The sequence below is a fragment of the Plectropomus leopardus genome, chromosome 9, assembly GCF_026936395.1.
Source record: "Plectropomus leopardus strain MGB_pleo_1.0 chromosome 9, ASM2693639v1, whole genome shotgun sequence".
Classification (NCBI taxonomy): domain Eukaryota; kingdom Metazoa; phylum Chordata; class Actinopteri; order Perciformes; family Serranidae; genus Plectropomus; species Plectropomus leopardus.
The window spans coordinates 6,058,286-6,081,845 of NC_142184.1; the positions used below are offsets into that span (position 1 = coordinate 6,058,286).

The 23,560-nt window shown below is 37.2% G+C and overlaps 1 protein-coding gene across 3 annotated transcripts in view; it reads right to left on the reverse strand.

Annotated features, from left to right (window-relative positions):
* The window catches only part of klhl21 (kelch-like family member 21), a 118,222-nt gene that overhangs the window by 16,007 nt on the left and 78,655 nt on the right, over window positions 1-23,560 (reverse strand). For 2 of the 3 annotated variants that reach the window (XM_088081817.1, XM_088081818.1), the window contains one exon: window positions 16,702-16,837. The gene's annotated coding sequence lies outside the window, so the exon portion shown is untranslated. Of the gene's footprint in view, window positions 1-1,642; window positions 1,802-16,701; window positions 16,838-23,560 lie in introns of those variants that run through there. The other variant, XM_042491991.2, reaches the window with a different exon arrangement.

The following is a 23,560-nucleotide window of genomic DNA, read 5'->3' on the forward strand; positions in this document are numbered from 1 at the left end:
GTAGACGTCCTGTATTCAAGCTCTTACTCAGATACGAAAGCATAAGCATCAAACTTCACGCCCAAAATGACAATTAGTAAACCATTTAATGATGCCATCTTACCTGAAATTCATGGAGAAACTTTTTCTCACACGCCTTCCCAGAAAACAGTGAACATATTCATTTATCGATTCATTTACGACCACGTTTAGCAACAGCAAAGCTATATCAAAACACCCGTTGACAAACTTTCGCACAACTCGTGCGGTGTGATCCAAGTCTCATTTATCCATTCATATGCTCTGTACCTCCCAACACACGCATTTTCACTAAAACCTTACTGTTCAACATCATACACAGCAAATCCCAGCAACATTTATTTTTTAAACAGTTCAGTGAAAATTTAAGTTAAAAATGTAACGATGAAAATAGCTCCCTGAGGTTTTACAAAGTTCCTCCCGTGCTTACACATTTTTGGCATTTATTGCAGACTGCCCTCCCTGGTGTTGGTTAAGTGTAATATGCACACTTTTTTTACTAGTTAACTGTGTTGGTGATCATTAAAATATAACACTGATACAGATAATCTGCAAAATGCGAAATATCGGCCCCAATAATTGGCCATTATCTGTCAGATAATCTGTCAACCCCTTCTATATACTGTGTACAACTTTCACTAAGATACAGTATGTCCATAATTGACCTACAGTATGGAAAATGTTAAATAACCACGCCATTCAACATGTGCAATAACAATAAAGTGGAATATGCAGCAAATGTGCGATATATCCTGACTGTGTGCAATACTTATTCTGCCTAAATACCCAATTTTTACACTCATTTATTGTTTTTACATTCATGTGTATAGGATTTAAGGCCTCTTCTTGTCTCTGTATGTACAACTGGAGACTCCTCATTTGGTTGCACAGCTGTGCAGAGACAATATAGGCACTGAAATGGAAATGTTCAAGGTAACTTATGCTAATAAACAAACGCAGAAATGTGAAAAGTGCAACATTTTTTGTAATGGATTAGGACTATGAAGCAGCATAAAATGTAAATACTCAAGTAAACTACCTCAAAATACCCTAAAATAGTACTTTAAGCACAGCCTTTGGTGCATTTGCTGAGCTACATTCCACCTCTGGTTATAATAAACATTTGCAGGTCTTGCAGCCATACAAGTCCACATCACTGAGCTCTGTGAGGCCTCACACAGGAGGAAAAAAGTCTCTTTGCATAGCCATGTGAGGGCCATCATAATATTCAAATGTGTCTAACGCTGCATCATAACAGGAACAACAAAAAGCCCACAAACACACCGATGAAGTATCACTAAAAGAAGCTACTTATTATGCTAATGACAACAACTTCTGACAAGCTAGCTTAATCAACTTTCAACATCACGTAACGACTAGTTTTCATGACTATATGAGGGCCATTTAATTCATGTGTGTGACAGCGTATAGTCAGCGTATTAAACAATATTTTTAAGCAGTAATTTCCCCTCATTTCACCGCCTAAAAACATAAAACTGGTGTTTACACCGAGCTCGTAACGTTATTTTCCAGTCAGACGTACTGCTACCGTTACCGTCCTTCTGTCCTCCGCACAGAGAAAATAACCTTAAAAAACAGGTCAACTCGGCATTAGTCAACTTACCAGAATTTGTCTTCACCGTATGTTGATGATTTTAAGGAGTGTAACGAGCTGACAGCGTGTAAATGGAGCTGAAATTAAAGTTTGACGCCGCGGATGTGCTCGGCCTCCTCTGCGCCATGACACCTCAACTGTAATACATGAGGCGTTCACGGACTGTCGGAGATATCAGCGTCAACACGCAGATCAGAGTCAGGGAGGGTTTAACATGAAAGAATAATAATAATAATAATAATAATAATAATAATAATAATAATAATAATAATAATAATAATAATAATAATAATAAGAGTTACAATGTGCCCTGCATGGTTGGACCTGCAATTTCTTTAAAGGATGTAGGATGCAAATAAAATCAGGCAATTTTAGAAATACAAACAAAAAGGAAGCCCAGCAATAAAAACAAATATATTAGCAATGAAACAGATAAACAATGTTGCCCTGGATATTGCACTATGGCAAATAAAATGAAACAAAAAAAGAACTAAGCACAGACACATTGTTAAAGAGATGTAGGCTGGTAGTGTGTATTCATTGTGTGATTAATAAATCCCTGTGTAATCCTACTTCTACTATTTGTTTTTTGGGTTGTTTTTTTTTTTTTACATATAGTACAGTCAACATTTTTCTCGCACATTTTCTACTCATTCTGCCACATTGCTGTACATCGCTGTTAAAAAAAGCAAATTTAAATAGTAGTACTACTACTTTACAAATCACAATAATAGTAATTATAATAATGATAATAATAACAACAACAACAACAACAATAAAGTTACACTGTGCTTTACATAGTTTGACCTGGATTTAAAATTTCGGCAAATGAAATCAGGCAATTTCAGAAACACAAAGGAAAAGGAACCCCAGCGATTAAGAAAAATGAAACATAAACAATGCTGGCCCTGGAGATTGCACTATGACAAATAAAATCAAACAATTAGAAAAATACAAAAACAAAAGAATTGTAGTACATTGATGTGCAAGACTCGTTAAAGAGATGTAGGCTGTTAGTACATATTTGGATTTGTATGTGATTTATAAATCCTTGTGTAGGCATTTGGTATATTATACATATCGGCTATATATTAAAAAACAAAAAGATTATTTATTATTTTTATTATTTCCAATTAATTTATTAATTATTTTAAGATTTTACACTATAATGTCAAACAAAAGCTATTCACAAAATCTAACCCCAATGTCCTAGCATTTTTAAGACATTTGGAAGACTGATTTAAGACATTTTAATACCAATTCAAGCCTTATTTTTAGATTAATTAATTCAATGCCTTTTGAGACATTTTAAGGAACTGTGGGAAATATCAGGGCTATCATTTCATTTTTCATTGTTATTTATTGGTTTGTTTAGAAGAAAACAATAGTCAAAAACATAATTACATCTTCAACCAAGAAATACTTCAAAAACAAGCCGTGCTAGTGAGGTAACAAACCTAAGGAGGGCTTATGACGGAGCCTCACCATTTCATAACATTTCAATCATTGCACAAATATATCTTGTTGAAATAATCTTTTAATAGTCACGTGTTTACAAACAGAGCTGTGCGATCAATGAGACAAACTCATCATTCAAAACTAAGCTTGAAATGAAGAAATCCCACCAGTCCTCCATTATGCCTCTGGGTGTTCGCTCTCATCTTCTAATTAAAGCGATTTAATCATCGCCATTTTCCTGCTCCCACTGCCCACATTTAGAAAATAAACATTAGCTTGAGGGTGAAGCAACTCACTCTTTTCTTTGTGCAAATAAACCCTGTGCATGAGGTGAAGTTTGTTTGAATTGGATTTGAGTATATATTCTTAATGCGACAAAGTTAAGCATTCAGTGTGTAATATTTAGGGGGATTTGGTGGTTTCTAGTGGTAAGGACCGAAGATTGCAATCAGCGGAAAGAATTCCTTCAGTGTTCATCATTCAGAGGGTTTTTAACGGAGGCCGAACAGAAGTGTCTTTTTCTACAAAACAAACTGACCAGGTGGTTAAAATTGATTACATTAAAAAAAAAACAACAAAAAAAAAAACAGTTAAAGCAGTTTCATGTTAAAAAATTCAGTAACAGCCTGCAGGCAAAATCTGGCCCCCAATAAGTTGGGGCCTCCAAACCATGTTCGAATTCACAATAAAAGTAAAGTGATTCACACTAGGAATTGTTTTTGTAGTTTTAGTATTTATGTATATATGGTGCCATAGTGCATAAACGTCATCAGATTAGAGATTCTTTAAAAAAAAGTGTCAGTGAAGGATCCCCCACATCCCAACAGAGGTCCTAGCTAAGCCCTTAATGTCCCCAAATCCTAGAAGCGTCCTAAAATCTTTGAAACATCCTAAATCCAAGAAACTTCCTAAAATCCAAGAAAATTATTAAAATCCCAGAAATGCCCTTAATTCCTAGAAAAGCCCTAAAAATCCTAAAAACACCCTAAACTCCTAGAAACAAGCTAAAATACTACAAACATCCTAAAATCTGAGAAATGTCCTAAAGTAAGGGAAATGCCCTACAATTCTTTAAATGTCCTGATATCTTAGAAACATCCTAAAATCCAAGAAACTTCTTAAAATCCAAGAAAATGACTAAAATCCCAGAAATGCCCTTAATTTCGAGAAGAGCCCTAAAAATCCTAAAAACATCATAAACTCCTAGAAACATGCTAAAATACTACAAACATTCTGAAATCCAGGTAACGTCCTAAAATCTGAGAAATGTCCTAAAATACACGAAACGTCCTAAAATCCCCAAAAAGTCCTAAAATAAGGGAAATGCCCTAAAATTCTAAGAAATGTCCTGATATCTTAGAAACATCCTAAAACTGAAGAAATATCCTAAAATCAGAACATGTATGGGGCTGCTGCCTCGGGCCCCTGGTTTTGCAAAATTCGGCCCTGAGCAAGCAGGTGAATGTAAGTGATTACACTCTAAAGAAACACACAGTATTATTTTCCTTTTCTGCCAATATATTCCCCTAAATCCTACACACTGGGCCGTTAAGTCTCAGCCGAAGAAAAAATTGTCATAAAACATAAGCATGAAATTCAGAGCATTCCCGTATGAATTCATCCAATTAGGTGTTCTCCGCCACTTTGCACCATTTTTAAGCAGCAGGAAACTGACAACTGAAAATCCCCCTAAGGCTATCACACTTGTTAATTCAGTAAACTGCTTAAAATTCAGGCCACGGAGGACACATGTACACCTTTGCCGCACATCCCTCAGAGGGTGATAACGAGGAGGCGAGAAAGAGATGATGGTGTTGAATGTAAAATGTGAAATAAAGAGTGAAATACCCTTTACAGTGCAATTAAGAGCGACCTGCCGTTGACCCCGCTCTGCCCTCATTGTGTCCCTGAGGCGGCCTACATGTGGGAAACTGCTGACGGACATCTTCACCAGAGGTCGCGGTGACATTGCACAAAATGCCGCCAACTTAGGAGCTCACGGAGGATCTGCGAACAATTGATACAGACATCTAATGTCACTTTACTAAAATTCTGACTATGACAAGTTGGATGTCTTCCTCAGAGAGAACATGGATGAGCCTCGAGCCCAAACATACGCTTTAAAACATAAAGTTTTAAAGATGTATCCTGATTTTTTTTTTTTTTAAATATTCGGATTTGCTTTCAAGCTGAGAGTTAACCCTTTGAACCCTGGTTGACAGTTTTCTTGTGCTTTTACAAGCATTAAAACCTGAGCAAAACCGCTTGGTTTCTTTTGAAAACTTAAAAAAGAGCAAGAAATTGGTAAAATGTGAAAGAAAACCACCTGGAAATTTGTTTTTTTAAAGGAAAGAGAAAATTTTATTGAAAAAAAAATGAACAGAAAACTATATATCGATATATATATTCTTTTTTATTTCTTTGAATTTTCTGGTAATCATTTTCCTGTTCATAGTTGCTTTTTTTATTTATTCATTTTACTAATTTTCAGATAATTTTATTCTTTTCTTATTCTTCTTCATATTCATTTATTTTACTTCTCTTTTCTTGCTATTTTCCAGATTTTGTTTGTAACTTTTTATTTTTATTTTAAATTTTTTCAAATCTTTTGATGATTTCTTGCTACATTGCTCTTTGCCTCCTGCCCATGTCAAAGGGTTAAATGAGAAGATCAATACCACTCATATACCAGTAGGGTAACTAAGAAGCTGCAGACAGAAAGGTCATCTAAGCATAAAGACAGAAACTGGTAGAAACGACAAGCCTTGATCTGTCCAAAGGCAACAAAATCCACCTACCATCACCTCTGAAGCTCAACACGTCAAATCATATTTGTTAAAAAAAAAAAAAGTAATGTAATACTTGCAGCCCAGACACATTGTTGTCATAGAACTAGCAGCAATGAATGCCGCCTGTTTTGTCGTGTTATGTCGCCTGTTTTCTGGACTAAAAAGCTGCACCTGAATGCACCGCATCGCCTACAGCTCATGGTCAACTAACACCTACAACTACGAATATCTGATCCTTTAGCTGCTAAATGCTCCACTATGTTCACAAGCAAGCTGCTAACTTTGATGTTTAGTGCCGAGCAGATAGTGTTCAGCGGGTTTTACAGCTTTTCTTGCTAAAAGCAGCTGCAGAATGACGGCGAAAACAAAGCAGTAAAGTCCTACAAAGCTTCATTCAGCTGAAATAAACTGCAGAGCGGGGTGATAATTATCTGTGGGTTAGCCTCTTAAAGATACACTTTTTTCATGTCGTCATTTGAGGATTTGTTAGCAGCTTTAAATTTTAATCATTAATTCACCAGAGCACTGATAAGATCAAAAACGGTCTCCAAACATGTGATCCAACAGTCTGAAAATAGCCTTATTTGTGGTTCAACCTTATTGGCAAAAATTGCTAAAACCTCGGAAAAATAATCTACCATAAACCCAAGATTTTATCAACTGTTCAAATAATCCGTGTTCCTCCAAGAACATCCAGAGAGAGATGAACACAAGGCATTATATGCAGAAAAATGACTGTTTGCACCAGTTCAGTCACTAGATGGAGACCTTTTATAGTTTTTATGTTATAGCCACTCTTCCGTCTTTTGAGCCAATAGCTCTCAGGACCAAAATATCTCCCTCATTAATTATGAAATATCAATAAAAAAGACGATCTTGGCACTGTAAGGCTTCTGTGTATCTCTGACTAAATTGTGCTGTCTGCAAACAAAACTTTAGTAAAATTATAAATTCAGTTATAGTTCAGAAATGGCAAGGCTGCCTGTTTACATGAGACCAGCTGGACTCTTTTAATTTCAAGTTTCCAGGCTGTGCTTCATATCGGGATCGGGTTGCACCAGCTACTCGTAAATCCATTATTTAACAATAAGTTTGTGTGTAAAATCCCAAAGTTTGAAGTTACAACTGGCTTTTTCCAAACTGTGTTGAGCCATTAAAACCTTTATCAATATAGCTGTAATAGACCTTCCAACTGTTTTTGACTGTTCCTTGTTTTATTTCGATGTACAATTTAGGTTTTGCTACTCATGTAGTGTTGCACCTGTAGTTCCCTCGTCTCTAAACTGTGTGTTTTTGTTTGGAAACCTGAAATAAGGTCTGTGGTCAACACAAGCTTCAGAAACTTTCATGTTTTGTTCTATAACATGAAATACATCAGTAAATATCCCACTTGTGAATTTTACAGCTTTTATGTGTCTTAAAAAAGAAAGTTGCTAACAAGTGGCTAAATGAGATGACAGAACGTGGTGTAGTTCGTTTGTAGCCAGATGTTAGCGTCTTACTTCTGGCGATTGCATTTAGGCTTCAAATATCCTAAAAATGGTGTTCATTTGTGAAGATTATCTTGTTGAGCCAAATGTGTCAGTATCATAAACACCTGCCACAGAGGTTGTTTTTTCTGCAAAAATCCAAAATCCAATGGAAAAATCCCACAGACCTTGTGACCAGGGAACCAGGGCAACGCTAACTTCAGCATAAATTGTCCAGTTTATTCTTTAATCTGTTAAACATCGACCGAATTAAGCAAAACAGTTGACTTTTTCAATCTAAACTAATAAACTGTTCAAACGTTACAAACACTCAAAAAACTATCTGTGGGTGGACAATCCAAATGACGTGTTATCCACACCTCTGACCTTTTGTATTTATTTAATTATTTATTATAAGAATATACTGTTGTTTAATTATTTGTGGAGCCACATAAGCAAAATATTTGCAAAAACAGCATTTATTAAAAAAAAAAAAAAAGAGAAAGAAACAGGTGCCGATTATCTCAATTCATCAAAACTTGACGTACACCACATCCAGGCAAAAACATGCTCATTTACCTATTTTTTCTGCTAAATTTTAAACACTGATGAATTTAGACATTAATTGATGTCAATAATTTAAGTAAAAAAATAAATGTAGTCATCTCCAAGCACGAACATCATCACTTAATCAATCAACTGATATTCATATTATTTCTTGCTTTAGGCATAAAAAAAGATCAAACATCACGTTTATAAATCCCTCTCATGGTGCAGCAGTAAATCAACCAGACAGCATTCAGTAACATATAACTCGGATGCTTTATGAACATTTGTTGTTGCATATTTACGGACGCAGCACAGGCGCTGTGTAAATTATTGATATGACAAACAGCAGCTTTGAATGTCAATACATCTTCCTGGAGACGGAAAGTGAAATAAAACCCCTGATACAAAAGTTTGATCAATAGAGACGGGGGGGTGACGTCTGAGAGAAGTGAGGCGGAATAACACAGAAAGCGAGAAAAGGCATTCGTGTGATAAACACAGAGATGCTGATAAAGGAAGAAAACTGAAAAGTTGCAGAAGTTTGAAAAACAAGCTGACTTGTCATACAGTTTTGCATGTGGGACGCAGTTACGCAACACATGACAATAACCACCTTCCTGTGATGTGTTATGATATCAAAGGTCAAGATGTGCTTTGGCTAATTGAATTCTAAATTTATTGCTGCGTAGCGGTGCCTCTCCATGTGGTGACAGCTTTGAAGGGCTCGATAATAACGCACAGGGGCTCGTTGAATAAGTAGGTGTATTATTTGTGGGTCTGGGTGTCGGGGAAAAGCAAAACATTCGGTAGCGGCAGCATAAAATATTGAACAAACTCATCTTTATTGTGGTTAACTGCATGACAGTGAGAGGCAGGATGCTGCTGAGGCTTGGTCAGCAAAGCTTTCCTGGATAAATAAAGGTTTAAAAACTTTTTCATGAGCATGGTTATTATTATTATTCATGTATTCATTATTATTTATTATCTTAACTTGCAGGGCTATTTATGATTGTCCACAGTGCTTGCAAAAATACACCTGAGGGCAGATTTATTTCAGCTAAAACAATGAGTATTTGTATTCAGCTTGCAGTGGTGGTTTAAGAGGTTGTTATTCTTGGACCCAACCATCCATTTGTTTATTTATCTATTATTAGGTTGATTAGCTTGGAGTAGGAGTTGCATCTCAGAATACCAACTAAATTACGTTCCTCAGGCAAAAAAAGAAACACTAATTTTTGTTTTAATGTTGCTTTACAGCTCCTCATTGCATTCTCCTAAATCAGAGATACTCAACTTGCTTTGCTTGACTGAATACCATGGAAGTAAACCTGGGAGCTAGAGATGGTTTTTATGTGTATGCACCAGGCGAGCAACTCCGTTGGAAAGAAAAGGCACTATCTTGGTATTCAGTGTCTAGGTATTATCATACATTAATGACTGACACGCTGTCCCTGAGCGTCTAAAACAGACAAAGGAGGGACATCTAGCATGTCATATTTTGACATGAAGGGCGTCGGTATTTGAAGAGGTGGGAGTGAGAATGTTGCATCTGCTATATCACTGATACTCAACTTACGGTCCACAGACCAAATATGGCCCCTGATAGGGTCCTGGACGGCACCCCAACCAGCTTACAATTCAAAATGAAAATAAAGTGATACACGGGGGAAACTTTTGTACTTTTAGTATACTTAAGGTGCCAGAGTGCATAAAACAGCATCAAAATAGAGTTTGTTTATCACAAAAAGTACTAGTGAAATGTGCTAAAATCCTAAAAATTTCCTAAAATCCTAGAAACATCCTAACATCCTAGAAACGTGCTAAAATCCTAGAAATGTCTTAAAATTCTAGAAATGTCCAAACATCCTAGAAATGTCCTAAAATCCTTGAAATGTCCTAAAATCCCAGAAATATCTAGAATGCTAGAACCTCCCTAAAATCCTTAAAGTGTGTAAAAATCCTACAAACGTGTTAAAATACTGGAAGCGTGCTAAAATCCTAGAGACGCCTGAAATCCTGTGTATGGGGCTGCTGAGAATGGCCCCTGGTCTTCTGTCATTTTGCAAAAGCGGCCCCAAAGCAAAGCAATTTGAGTATCCCTGAGCTTCATAATAACATGCAAATGTAATGTTTTCATGGTTTGCAGAAACATTTAATGGCAACATTTCTTCTGGTGACTGAGTTGGTATTTTACACATTTCTTCAACACTGCAGAGTTTGTTTTTACGATTTAATGTCTTGCAGCTGCCATAATGTTTATCATGTAGTGAGCGAGATCAGTGTAATGGGCTCCCCCCGGTACTCAAAGGTGATCCACACAAGCCCCATTTTATTTGTTGTTCCATGTGGCAAGAGCCACGGCAGCGACTGTTCCTGCGCTGTCAACTGTGTCATAAAGAGCATCTTTCAATCAGGCATCAGCGTGTGTGTGCCCAATACTCCCTGCGCAAATCCCCTGTCAAACATTTGGTGTTCACTATTATTACCATCGCAACCTGTAAAACACGGTTAATGCCAAATTACACATTTAGGCCGTGTTCTTAAAGCGCTCCCTTCCCTTCATCCAGCCTGTGTTTACATGCCCCTGTGGGATTAGAAAACAAAATTGGAAAATGACAACATCACATTCGTGGTCACTCATCTGTGAGTCGTGATCATTATCCGATGTCATCTTTACGGCTGCTGAGCAATTCTGTACGGTGAATTGCAGAAGAAAACAAAATTGCAGAGCATAATAATAAAAACCCGTCAGCCCGTCAGTGATGAGATTGAAATGCAGATGATTGAAATGTGCTCCTTTTTTGTGTTTGGTTTCCATAAATCACACCTTATAGCTGAGGAACTCATCAACATGCACATTTTCTGCACTCCACTCTGAGTTGTGCTGTGTTTGCAGTTGCATGTTATTTATCTTACATGTAAGGCATATTTTTTTCTGTTGCTGATGCATTCACTTGGGGAAAAACACTTTAGTGTTGGTTTATTATGATTAATAATTTCTGAAGGCAGGGTTATCTGCTTGCCTGGCGCTCACAACCTACATAATAATCTGCAGTCTAATCCAATTATATGCTCCTGATGAGTGGGGCACCACTTGTGGATATTAACTCTGTTGGCACATCTGCATTTGTTGAGTGCACACACTTAATGAAAAATGGTTTGAATTTATAAAATCTTCTCTTTTTTTATTGCATTGCAGGAAAATTGATTGGATTGTGGTGTATCACTGGAAATGTGGCCCAAAAAGCAGTTTTAACTGAGACATTGCTTCTTTTCCTGCTGGGATTCTGATGTGAAAAGTTGTTTTTGCCAAGCTATCGCTGCTTTCTCTGCCAGGATCATGTCCTGAAAAGCAGTTGATTTTTAACTAGAGCGCTGCTTTTCCTGCTGGGATTGCGGTGCAAAAAGTGGTTGTTTTTCCCCAAAACACTGCTGCTTTTCTTGCAAGGATTGTAGCGCAAAAAGCAGTTGGTTTTTAAGAAGACCGCTCCTTTTTCTACCGGGATTACAACCCGAAAAGAGGTTGTTTTTATCGTGACGTTTCTTCTTTTTCTGCGGGAATCATGGCCTGAAAAGCACTTGTTTTACATAAACACCACATTTTTTTCCTGCTGGGGTCGTGGCCCAAAAAGAAGTTGTTTTTACTGAGATATTACTTATTGTGATTAACAATTTCTGAAGACATGGTTATCTACTTGTCTGGCACTCACAACCTACAGGATAAGCTGCAGTGTAATCCAATCATATGCTCCTGATGAGCAGAGCACCACTTGTGGATATAACCTCTGTTGGCACATCTGTATGCTGAGTGCACACTATAAGAAATATGGCTGGAATCAGCAAAATCTTCTCTTCTCTCTCTGCATTTGAAGGAAAATTGCCCCGACGTCCCCTCTCAGTCTTACAAATTGAATATGACCGTGATAGTTTATGCTGCCATTACAGGGCCCGTGAAAGTGCCTAAATGGAAGATAAGGCGCCATTTATCCCTCTGAAAAATATATTGTTTGGAGATTCCTAGACAGCGTTTTTCTAAGACATCAGCAAAATGTTTCTGTGGTTTCATTCATCATTATACCAGCCTCCTCTTTCACACAAGAAATAAACAGTTACTTCTACCCGACTGCCAAGGACTCCTCCTCACATATCCATCTGCTAGTTTAGCTTGCCTCCGAAGACGACACAATTAATCATGCTGTCACACAATCTATGCATGAGTGCTACATGACCCGTGGCTACAAGGCACAGTGACACAGTCAAACAACACAGCAGAGGATGTTAACTACTCTCTCTTATGTGCAAAAAAACCTGATTTTCATTCTTGCTGCAACCATGTGAGACTTTAAGTGTGAGAGTGTTGGAGCGAGCATTAGTCATCTTGCCTTACATAATTATTATCTGCACTCCAAGTCCACTTTAATCAGTCAGTCAGCTGTCCTCAAAGATGTCATGCTCTCTCTGTGGGCCAAGCAAAAAGAACTAAAAGTAAAAATGAATATTAAAGGGAACCTGTTATGGCCTGTAATTTGTGTCTTATATATAGTGTTACAATCAAGCATGGTTTCATTAAACATGGCAAAAGTTTTAAAAAAAAAAGAAGTAAAAGTATGTAGAAGTACTTCCAGGGAGCAAAAACGTCAGATTTCATAGTGTGACGTATTTCTTTTTATTGTAATCTGCTCCAGGTGTGACAGGCCTACTGAAAAGTGTTCACATTACGTAGCCTCAGGACTGTTATCGACCAAAGAAAATCTTGTTCGACTGAAATTCTACCTACTCTTTAAAATTTAAAAAAAGTTTGGGAAACTGTCCAGAAAATAAAATTATATATATATATGTCCAATGTAAGCATACATTTTAGTACTTTTTTTCAAGGTCAATTTTTTTTTATTTTATATTTACCTTTTATTTCATTTTTATTTTCATTTTATTTTATATTTACCTTTTTTATATTAACATTTTCTCTTTTCTGTTTTTTCAGATTGTTGTATTTTTTGCAAATATTTGGTAATTTTTTGTTAAGTTGTTCACAGACTTTTCTCATGTTTTTGAAAAACAAACAAATAAATAAATAAATAAAGCCAATTTCCTCAGGTTTCAAAAGGTTAACGAATAAATTATTAATCCAAATCCCTTATTCTAACTACTCTCATTACTTTCAGTTAATCCGTTCTCCAGGACTTGTATGATTCATCTAGTTAAAATGAACAAACTTGCCTAATCCGACAACGTGCCAAACAGAAATTCACTAAGTGTTATAACGGGAACAGAATCACAGATGTGTGGTTACACTGCACTACTGTGACAGCGAGTGAAATACATAATTGGATAATTCTATATTTGGCTTCATATTTGGGTATTTCATTTAATTCTTGCCAAGTACATGACTGATCCCTCACCAGCACCCTCCCAAATAATCTTCAAATGTAACACAACAACTAAACAAACAGCTGATAATGAAAAATGGAGTTTCTCCGGTTCCCCCCCTCATTCGTCAGCATGCTCCCCTCCCTCGCTGTGTGTACACAGGAAGTGACACCAACACAGCAGCGTCCCTGCTGACAAAACTGTTCATTTTGGTTCTGTCTGTGGAAAATAATAAGACATTAAACCTCGGGAGGGCTGGAGAGCCTTATGGTGCTCGCAGCCTGTCTTCGGAGAGCGGCTTTGCCTCCTTCTTACCAAAGGCGCTTAGATTTGGGGGCTCCTGCCTCCTGCCACATTTCTGAGGCAGCTGTGTTATTACGGATGGAGATTACTGAGTGTTGGTGGGCAGAAGAAGACCTCAACTGATTATTAGGGGAACAAAGAGCGCTGCCTCCTGAGGGTGGACGCCTGGATGGCTGCTTAAACACTGCACTCTTAAAAATCCACTCAAAAAAGGCTCAACAAGGAGCCCAATCAAAGAATATATTGCAAAAAAGTAATAGATTTGTACGGAAAATAAAATGTTTTATGTTTAAGGGGTCCTTTGATTGGCCGGTTACTGAAGAGGGAAGCTTCAGCTCTGTGTTGAGTCAGTCTGTGATAACCACTTAGAGAGCTGAAGTGTAACCCAAAAGAGAATTCAAAATCCCACTTACATTTGTTTTAATTAAAAAAAAAAAAAACAGACCAGCGGCCAGATGAAAATGTTGGTTTCTGCAAACCCCAAATATGTTACATTGTCAAGTTTCATTCGTATCATATCACTGTTTCTAAATGTAAGCTGACTTTGTCATCGAGATATGGGGATGGTGGTTGGCGTGAAACGTAAGCTACGTTCAAACTGCAGGACCCAGTGGCCAAAATCAGATGTTTTCGACTCCGTGTCCCAGATGTGATTGTTTAACGACGGTGTGAACAGCACAAATCACATGGAATCTGATCTTTTCACATCAGATTTGGGCCACTTTCATGTGTGGCTCTAAATCAGATACAGATCTGATTTTTTTTAAATGCAACCTCAGTTTGAACATGAGTCAGTCGTGCAACCCATATTGGAATTTAATGCGCCGCTCTGGATCAACATCCTTCTATAAAATGAAGAAAACTCTCTCAGTCTATATCCATTTTCTCCTCAATAGTTGCCCAATCAATCTGAAATTTCACGTGGCTACTGAGAGTCTCAGAGACTGATGAAGCGCGTTGTCTCATTCACCCACTGCCCGTGTCTGTTTCATATAAAAATACTTAATAATGTTGACTTGTTTCTTCCTTTGCCTGTAGAGTAACTGCACAATAATTTTAAAATTAAACCACAACCGGTCACATCAGTGGCCTCCATGTTTATTATGGACTTCTTCTCCTTGTTTACTTCCATGGGCCCTAAGGGTTAATGAGTCAACTGTCAGTAAAGCCTAGCTTTTCAACTGAAAATTTTTAAGATCTGTATAATGTTACATAACAAATAATTTAAGTGGGTCAGCAAGTAGCATTAGCCGCACTGGTTAGCTATCTTTATCCCTTATTTTACTACCAATCAGGTGTTATTCAAAGTTTTTACACGAGAAGTTATGGCCTAAATGTTGCTGAACAGAGACTGAGCTACAAAGCAAGACGTAGACAAAACTGTTGTTGGTTTTAGCCCTAATGACTTTTCCTTAGTTTCTTTATCTTTGTCCTTTGTGATTGTGAGACCAGATTATTTTAAATGCACTAAAAAAAGTTGAATTTGTTTGTGATGGTGGAGCAGTATCAAAAGCACAAATCTTTAAGACTGACAACTAAGATATCCGAGGCAATTAGGCGAATTGCCGAACCTGTTTTGCTCCTAGTTTGATTATTTTCTGCCTCACGCACTTTAAAATTGAAACAGAAAAGTGCTCTCAATTGCTGAGACCACAGTTGAAGCTGCGCTTATCTGCACAGAAACAAATCTCATGCTGCTGCTCCACAGCCAGACATCCCATCATTCTGCCCCAATGATTTCATGCTCGGGGAGGCTGAGGTTCAGAGAATATATCAGGTAGGAAGGGACAGTAAGACCACAGGAGTTGGAGCACCTTCGAAACGCAGAGAAACTGATGTGCTTTGCCCACATTCAGCACAGGTATATTGTCTTTTATTGCTTTTAGGGCTGCTAAATCTCTAAATTGTTCTCATAGCTCTTTAGTATATGCTTGAAAGGATACACAACCTATTTGATTCACTCAGTTACGCACCATTTGGATGGTCAAAATTAAAGTTGGATGAATCAAGACACTTGGTAGGAGACAGAATTTCAATAAAAAAACATTTTCTGCTCATAATCTTCAGTTAAACAATGAATTATGGGAGACGCCTAAAGTATGCCGAGTTATATATTTCTGACACATCGCTAATCAAACATCAAAGTTGTCCTTTCATATAACCCTTTGGCTTTAATTTATTAAGCCGGCGTGCATCCCCTGGTTCAGTTGCCTTGGTGACTAGATCACATTTCCTCCCGTATAATGAAAACAAGCTCATCATCTCCGGGCTCCGTGTCTCCACACCTGCTCAATACAAGGCTATAAATGTCTTAAATTACCAACACACCTATTGGACCATAAATAAGTAGCCTGGGGCGGTAGATCCTCGGGAAGGGGCTTTTGGGGCTGAGAAAAGATGAAGCTTCCACATATATCAACAGTCACAGTATGCGAGGCTTTAGCGGGAAGACTTGGGAGATAATCAGTGCAGTAATTGTGTACTTAACCGGAGGATTTATACAAGAACCAGGCCAATACCCAGCATGCAGTAGAACATGACAGGGTATACCGAAATACAAAACCACAATACAATATTTAGTTAATGAAAAAAGTGGCATGGATCTTTTGCATACGGGCCCAAATTCCTTCCAAGGGCCAAAAAATAATCAGGGTGGAGAGCTGCAGGCCAAAAATAAATGTAAAATTACATTACAATAAAATCCAGCCAAAAATTTAATGGCAATCTATCCTATAGTTATTGAGATATTTCACTAAAAATCCAAAATTCCAACACCATGGTGGCACTACAGGAAAAAGTCAGGGAATAACCAAAGTCAGTAATCTGGATCCTCCGGGGATCCTAAATATTTGTACCAAAGTTTATGGCAATACATCCAATAATTGTTGAGATATTTCCGCCTGAATCAAAGTGGTAAACCGAACACCTGGCCAACAGACCAACAGTGCCAGCCCATCCTTCCATTACTCCATCCACTTACTCTCTCCGCCATTAGTGCATCCATTTAGGAGTTGAAATATTTCCAAACAGAGTACCTCACTCACCGGCTTCATGTCTCCACAGAATCTGTCTGGCAGCCTCACCGCGTGAGCCGACTCACCAGCCAACGGTAAACAGTTCACCAGACACTCACCTGCAGCAGGAGTGACTCACTCTGAGGATTCAGTCATTTCTCCCATACTGAGTAGTTTTTGGCTGACGGTGGCCTGTAAACACACTGTGGCTGGTCGAACAGCACGTCTCCAACACCTCAGGCTGGATGGGTAAACCTAAACAAGCAGAAGTGAAAAGATACAGATAGATACAAAGCTAAAATATATGGAAAATATCTTTCTAAAGTGCCACAAATGCTGGGCCTCATGCAGCAACATTGTCGTGAATTTTTCTCATAACATAACTTTATTTAACTTCATTGTAACTGCATTTTATTCTTCTATTCTTTTTTTTTTTTTTAGCAGTTAACATTAGTTTAAAGGACATTTAAAAATACAACTATATATATTTTGTGTATCGCGATATAGCCCTAAAACATCGCACTAAATATCTTAAAGCCATCTGCCTGTACGGGAGCAGGACCAGACAAATCTCCCAGAGCAAATAAAGTGCGAGCTGGTTAATGTTTAGCAGGTCAAATGCTTTATCATGTTTACAGTCTTTGTTTTGCATTTGATAATTGTCACTAAACACAAAGTGCAGCTGAGGCAGATGGGACTTTATTTAATTTTGCAGGTATTTGGTCATAAACCAAAGTATTGGACGATTGAAAGTTTTATCTGATGATTGCTCTACATCCGGGGTAGGCAAACTACGGCCCGTCAACCAACTGCAGCCTGCTGCCTGTTTTTTTAAGTAGCAAGGGGCAAATCTTTAAAAATAAACTACAATATGGTTTGAGAAAATGTATAAACTGCACTGTATGTACATTGCACAACACAGCTTAAACACATTGCTCTTCTTAATTCCAATACTGGATGTCACGACTTCACCTACAATGATTGATAGTCGTTAAAAAAGTTTTCCTCATTAAATGGCAGCGGGCATGAAAATACGAAAGATAGAAAAATAGTTTTTGTGATGTGTGGGCACTGCAATTAACTATTGTAAAGTTACGTTAAACAATTTTGGATTTTTGATTTTGAAAAAGGAGTTCTCTATGGCAAATTGACTTTTGTGGTCTAAAAACACTGATTTTCTTGCACTGCAAAAACTAACTATGTATTTAATATAGTTTGGTCCATGACTCCTTATATTTTTCTGCACATGGCACACAATCAAAAAGTGTGGCAACCCTACACTAGATGGAAAATAAAACAATCATAAGACTTATAACAATTCATCCTATATGTCCGTATAAAATGTTGTGAAAATCTACACAATATGTGTTAGAACATTATATTTAGAATCACAAATGTGGACTTCATGGCTCTAAAGAAAACTCGCGGGATCACCAAAGTCATGAGGATTCATCCCCGGACGACATGAATGTTTGTACCAAATTTCATGGCACAAGGTCTTTATTTTATTTCTCAGGAAATGTTGCTTTCATACCTAATTTTCTTTTTTCTGAACTTTTCTTTCACAAAAATACATTTAAATTCTTTGACTACAGCTCAAGTGTGTTCTTGTCAGTATTAAAAATTAAGATACTGAAAAACACAAAAGATGTTTTATATATTTTAAGACGAGCTTTGTCTGAAATCTCCCTCGTCAATGTGCATTAGAATTAAAATCAAGTTTAAGTGAATGAGTGAGCCACCAAATCTTCATATGATGGAGCTAATGAATTATTAAAACTGTCTAACGTAATATGTGTGTTCAAGCAGTTTTAAAGATCCGGAGAGATTATTTTGTACAGTACATTTAATATCAAAAGACAATTCAAATGGCTTTACATAATGTATTAAATACATAAAAAAAAGAAATACAGCATAAAACATTAAAAAAATGCTGCTTTTGCACCTCACTTCAACTTTCAAAGCAGCTCCTTTTCTTTTACGACTCGCTCGCGCTCTGAACCCAGAGAACAGATCAAAGACATCATTGATCCTCTCCGCCTCTCAGCTGCCATCAGATCTGAAGAGTCGCACTCTTCTACAATAATCTACTGTACACAGCGAAGAAAGTGATGCTGCCGTTACTGTTGTCAGTCTGTCAGAGTTTTTTCTCCTTTAGTTAACCAGAAACGTCCCATTGAGATTCGATATCTCCCCTCGCTGCTATAGAGTGCATACAGAATGTTAACGTTTACCGAAACACCGAGAGCCTTTTTTTAAAAAATGCTGTTGCATACAGATTAACAAAACACTTTTTTCTTCTTTCAGTATTAAGCTACAAGCAGCAGATGATTAACTTATGTTGTCAAGAGGAGTCTTTAAATGCACTGAATTTATTTTAAAAAAAGAAGTGTTATAAGTCTTAAATTTAATTTACAAAAGTCTTTTGTCTAAAAAAGACATTTTTTAGCATGTGTTTTGGGGCACTATGAAGCCTTTTGGCCATACTCAGTCCAATTACTGCAGAACTTTGCAGTTTTGGCGAGTTCTGATATGTGCACCAAATTTTTCGGTAGTTTTAAAGTGCCGTAAGCTACACAGAAATGTGCTTATGCAGCAGGAAACAATATCTCTATATTTCAAATAAAAAGGTTCGTCGCACTTTGAGTACTTTACTCTTTTCCACTCTAATAATTCCCCAACATATCATACCAACTGTTTTTGTATTAACCCATTCAGATCCCAGATCCCCGTCCACTCCAATGGACATACCTTTTGTAGGAAGTCTTAATCTATAGTGACATGTGACTCCACGAAAATGCACGGACTTATCTGACGGGACGTCTATAAGCCAATCACAGTGTTTCACCTCATCTAAAGTCAACTGCAGTAGTTTTAACAACCAGGAGGAAAGGCGGAAGCACAAGGCATGTTTAAGTATTATTAGCTATTTTTTAAGCCTTATCGGTAAATTGCTATTAATGAGTGTTTAAAGTTAGTATAAGATGTTATGTTAATTAAATCATCAACAGATTTATAGCTTTTGTTCAGGATCTTTTCAAAAATATCTGACCATTGGAAGTGATGGTGGATCTAAGTGTCGCTGGAAAATTAATTGTGACATACTGTTAAGATTTGATTTTCTAATGAAACAATCAGCTTTAAATGCATCTGATTGATTATTGTTTGTAGAATATTCATCTCTGGATGTTTTCCACATACCCTTTTCAGGAAGTACTTTAGAAATGACATTTGTAATATGGAAATGTTGTGTTTTATGTCCTCTGTTTTGCCCCAGTGCACACTTTTATCTTAGCTCTTGACATTGTTTTATTTATTGTATATTTCTTTGTTTTATTCTTATACACTTCGTGAAGTACTTTGTAACTTTAAGATAAGTGCTACACAAATAAAGTTTTTATTATTATTATTATTATCATTATTATTATTGAGGATATTTTGATCATAGTGACAAAAACAACAAAAACAATTAATTAATATTCAATTAAAAAATAATCTCACATTTTGTTAGAAAAAAGTCTGTTAAGACCTTTTTTTCTCCATTTTACTATTTCATTTCATTGGAATGAAAAAAAGACATATTTAAGTATCCTCATAAAAAAAAATGCTAATGATTTATTTAGAGTAGAAACCCATAATTGGAATTTTTAAAAAATATATATTTAGAAAAGAAATGGGTTTTGAATGGGCTAAAAGGTCTTACATTTAAATTAGTTAGTTAGTAAATTATTGCAGAAACACCACAGCAAACAGAGCTGTTTATCAGAGTCACAGTCTCCTCATCACATATCGAGTAAATGGAACGGTGGTCCATGAAAATTGGGTGCAGCCCTTTAATTCTGGGTTTTTTATTGAAGGTTTGCATTGTGTTGACCTGTAAAGCAATATTGAGAAGATTGAGTATAAACAAGCTGATAGCATTTACATGCCTTGGGATTGATATGCATGACAGCGGACGCCGAGAATCGACTCTTTTGGGCTCTATCACTCTTTGGCGCCGTGCTGACAGGAGCTCAATTAAACACCTCATCTCAATGACATTCAGGACATGTTTGGATGAGATTCTGCTCTGCGCACACGTCACCTGGACACTGAATAATTATGCTGATCCCCATGCATACTCTGGACAATGTCACTGCCGTTCATCTCTGTGTGCTCAGCGTGATTGAAAAACATTGTGATATCATGGCTCCATGAGTATTTTAAGCACCCTTTGAGGGACGGATGGAAATAGCATGTGTGTATGTGTGTGTGTGTGTTGCATTGTAAATCCTGCAGGCTCTTGTTATATTCATTGGCAGATCTATTTGTTCACAGATCATCGCTTCATCTGTTGTACTGTAGCTTCAGAGCACCATCCATCAAATCCTGCTTACACATTTAAGACTGTTACTAATGAGCTTAACTATGAGTCAAAATAGAAATATTTCTCTCGTTGCCCCAAAGCTGAGTGGGGAATCTTTTGATTAACACATCGTGACAATGAAACACACACACACACGGGAGGACACACCGACACACACCGACTATATACTGTATAAATCCTGCTGCTGTGGCCCTCCGGAGAAGTTTGTTGAAGTGCTGATGTTGATTAGCATAGCTTTGAGTGAGCCAACCCTTTGTCATGCATTTGCCACGATGAATCAAGTTCAACATCTGCAGCCACGGGGCTGTCACCACAGAAAGATTTGCATATCAAACCAAGGACCTCATGTGCCACAACCCCCTCATTTGCTGTGAAAAATATGCCCGCACCTGCTTCAAAATTATCAATATGGCCACCTCAACCATCCTCATTTATTTATAGCTTATAGGCAGAATCCCCAATGACAGCGGACTGAAAGGTTTTAAATCTGTGGGATTATTAGCACCATCTCAAACGAGCACTCTCAGCAGTTGTCTCGATTATCGCGTTAATTCACCATCAGCATACGCATGGCCTCTATTTGTTTTCTTAAATCACTTCTGTAGCTGCAGAGATCTAAATTATTTAGAGATGGAAACACAATTATATGAGAAGCACTATTTTGTGTTCTTTTTACTGTGCCTCGTGAATAATTAACGAAGGGGGTAAATGCACTGCACAGTCAAATCTGAGCCGTTTAATCAATGTTTCATTCTGTTTAACTCATAAGAAGGCAGACATTAGAATACAGAAAGTGTTGATAATGTTTCTTCTTTATTGATGCGATTGGGATTTTATCAGCTGCTGTTGCCTCTGTGAATACTATCGCCCCTGTCAATGTTCAGAACCTTTACTTAACCCTTTGAAACTTGAGCAAATTGGCTTTCTTTCTTTCAAAAACATAGAAAAAAAGGCAATGAGCAACTTAATAAGAAAGGGCTGAAATAAAAACAAGAAAGAAAGTGTTAAAAATATGTATATTCTTTAAAAATATAGATTTTTAAACATATAATCATACAAATTTTAAATATAGTTTTCTTGACATTTTCCCCTAGTTGATTTTTTTCCTCTGTAATTTTTTTTGTCACCTTTCACCAACTTTGTGGCAATTTGTGGGACATGTCTTGCCTTTTTTTTTTTTTTTTTCAAAATAAATCAAATCAACTTTCTGAGGTGTCAGAGGTTTAAATGCCTATAAGAGTTGCCTGAATGCACCACAAGAAAACTGATGTCAATCCAGGTGTTAAAGGGTTAAAGGGAAGCTTCAGTATGTTTCAACACCTATTTTCCCTTGTTTTTGTGTCTAATGGAGACAGCAATTTTTAAAAATTGGTCCAGTATTGAGCGAGAGCGCTGCAGCCAGCAGCCAGCAGCCATGGCAGCTGCAGTGTAATAATTTGGGTTTTTGTGTATGTATGTCTTCGAAAAGAGCTTGTTTTCGCCACTGATGGCCTGGCAAGTCCCTTTCCCACTTGAAAAACCCACGAACCTTCTGCTTTTGCATCTAATGAAAAATCTTACAATCAGCATTCACTCTGGGGACAAACTACTCCACAGTAGCCACAGGTATTTATTGGCTCCAGTTACCCAAGTACACAAGCAAATTTTAGCCCCTTTTCCAACACAATACAATGACATGGATTGACATGGACAATGGAGTTTCAGTTAACCCTCAAATTGTGCAAATTGAAGTGCTGAATATAAAGCTAAGGGAAAAATGTTGAACTCTCATTTATCGCAAAAATGTGTTTACACTCACAGGGGACTCCAAAAAGCCATGTTTTACAAAACCACAACGGAAAAACTTTTTTTGTTTTCATAGGCCACATGATGCTATGGCTATATGTTGCATCATATAACTTCCAAAGTTGAGCGGACAATCTGGAAGTTTTGAATCAACAATTCCTCTGTGAAAAGGTGGATTATCACCTCCCAGATATCCCTTATATGTGGCCGTCTCACCTAGAAGGGTCTTGCCTTTACATTATGGCTCACATAGCACACCTATGTTGCCTTCAATTGGAAATAATGATGGCTATAGTGCGGTGAATGCAATAGAAATAAACCTGCTAATGTTTTAGACATCCATCACCATGCTTCTTGGAGTGTTATTGCGAGAGGAAAAATCGCATAACATCACTCAATGGAAATACAGTCATCTCACAATTGTGTTTCATTGACATTTTGAAAATATTGCTTACGTTTTGCACAAATCTGTAATGGAAACCCACCTGTTTACCAAGTTTGTGAGAGAGACAAAATAAGTAACAGATATTTTCAAAAAACCCAAATGTTAGCCCCCAATGTAATATTTTCACTGGCCTCCATGCTGCTTTCTACTGTTTACTAACCTGTCTTCTGGCTTGACTGTGATGTCAAAGGTGACACGCCAAAAAAAAAAACCCCAAACAGAATACTGGTCTACTGGTCTGGTCTAGTTGCAATGGGAAAAAAAGTCTGTCGCCTCTTTTTAACAGGTTTTTCCACATCTTCCACAGTTCTAAGTATCTGACAGCATAATGGAAAAGATCCCTACAGAGAAATAAAATGTTTTTCTTGACCTTGTGCTTCTT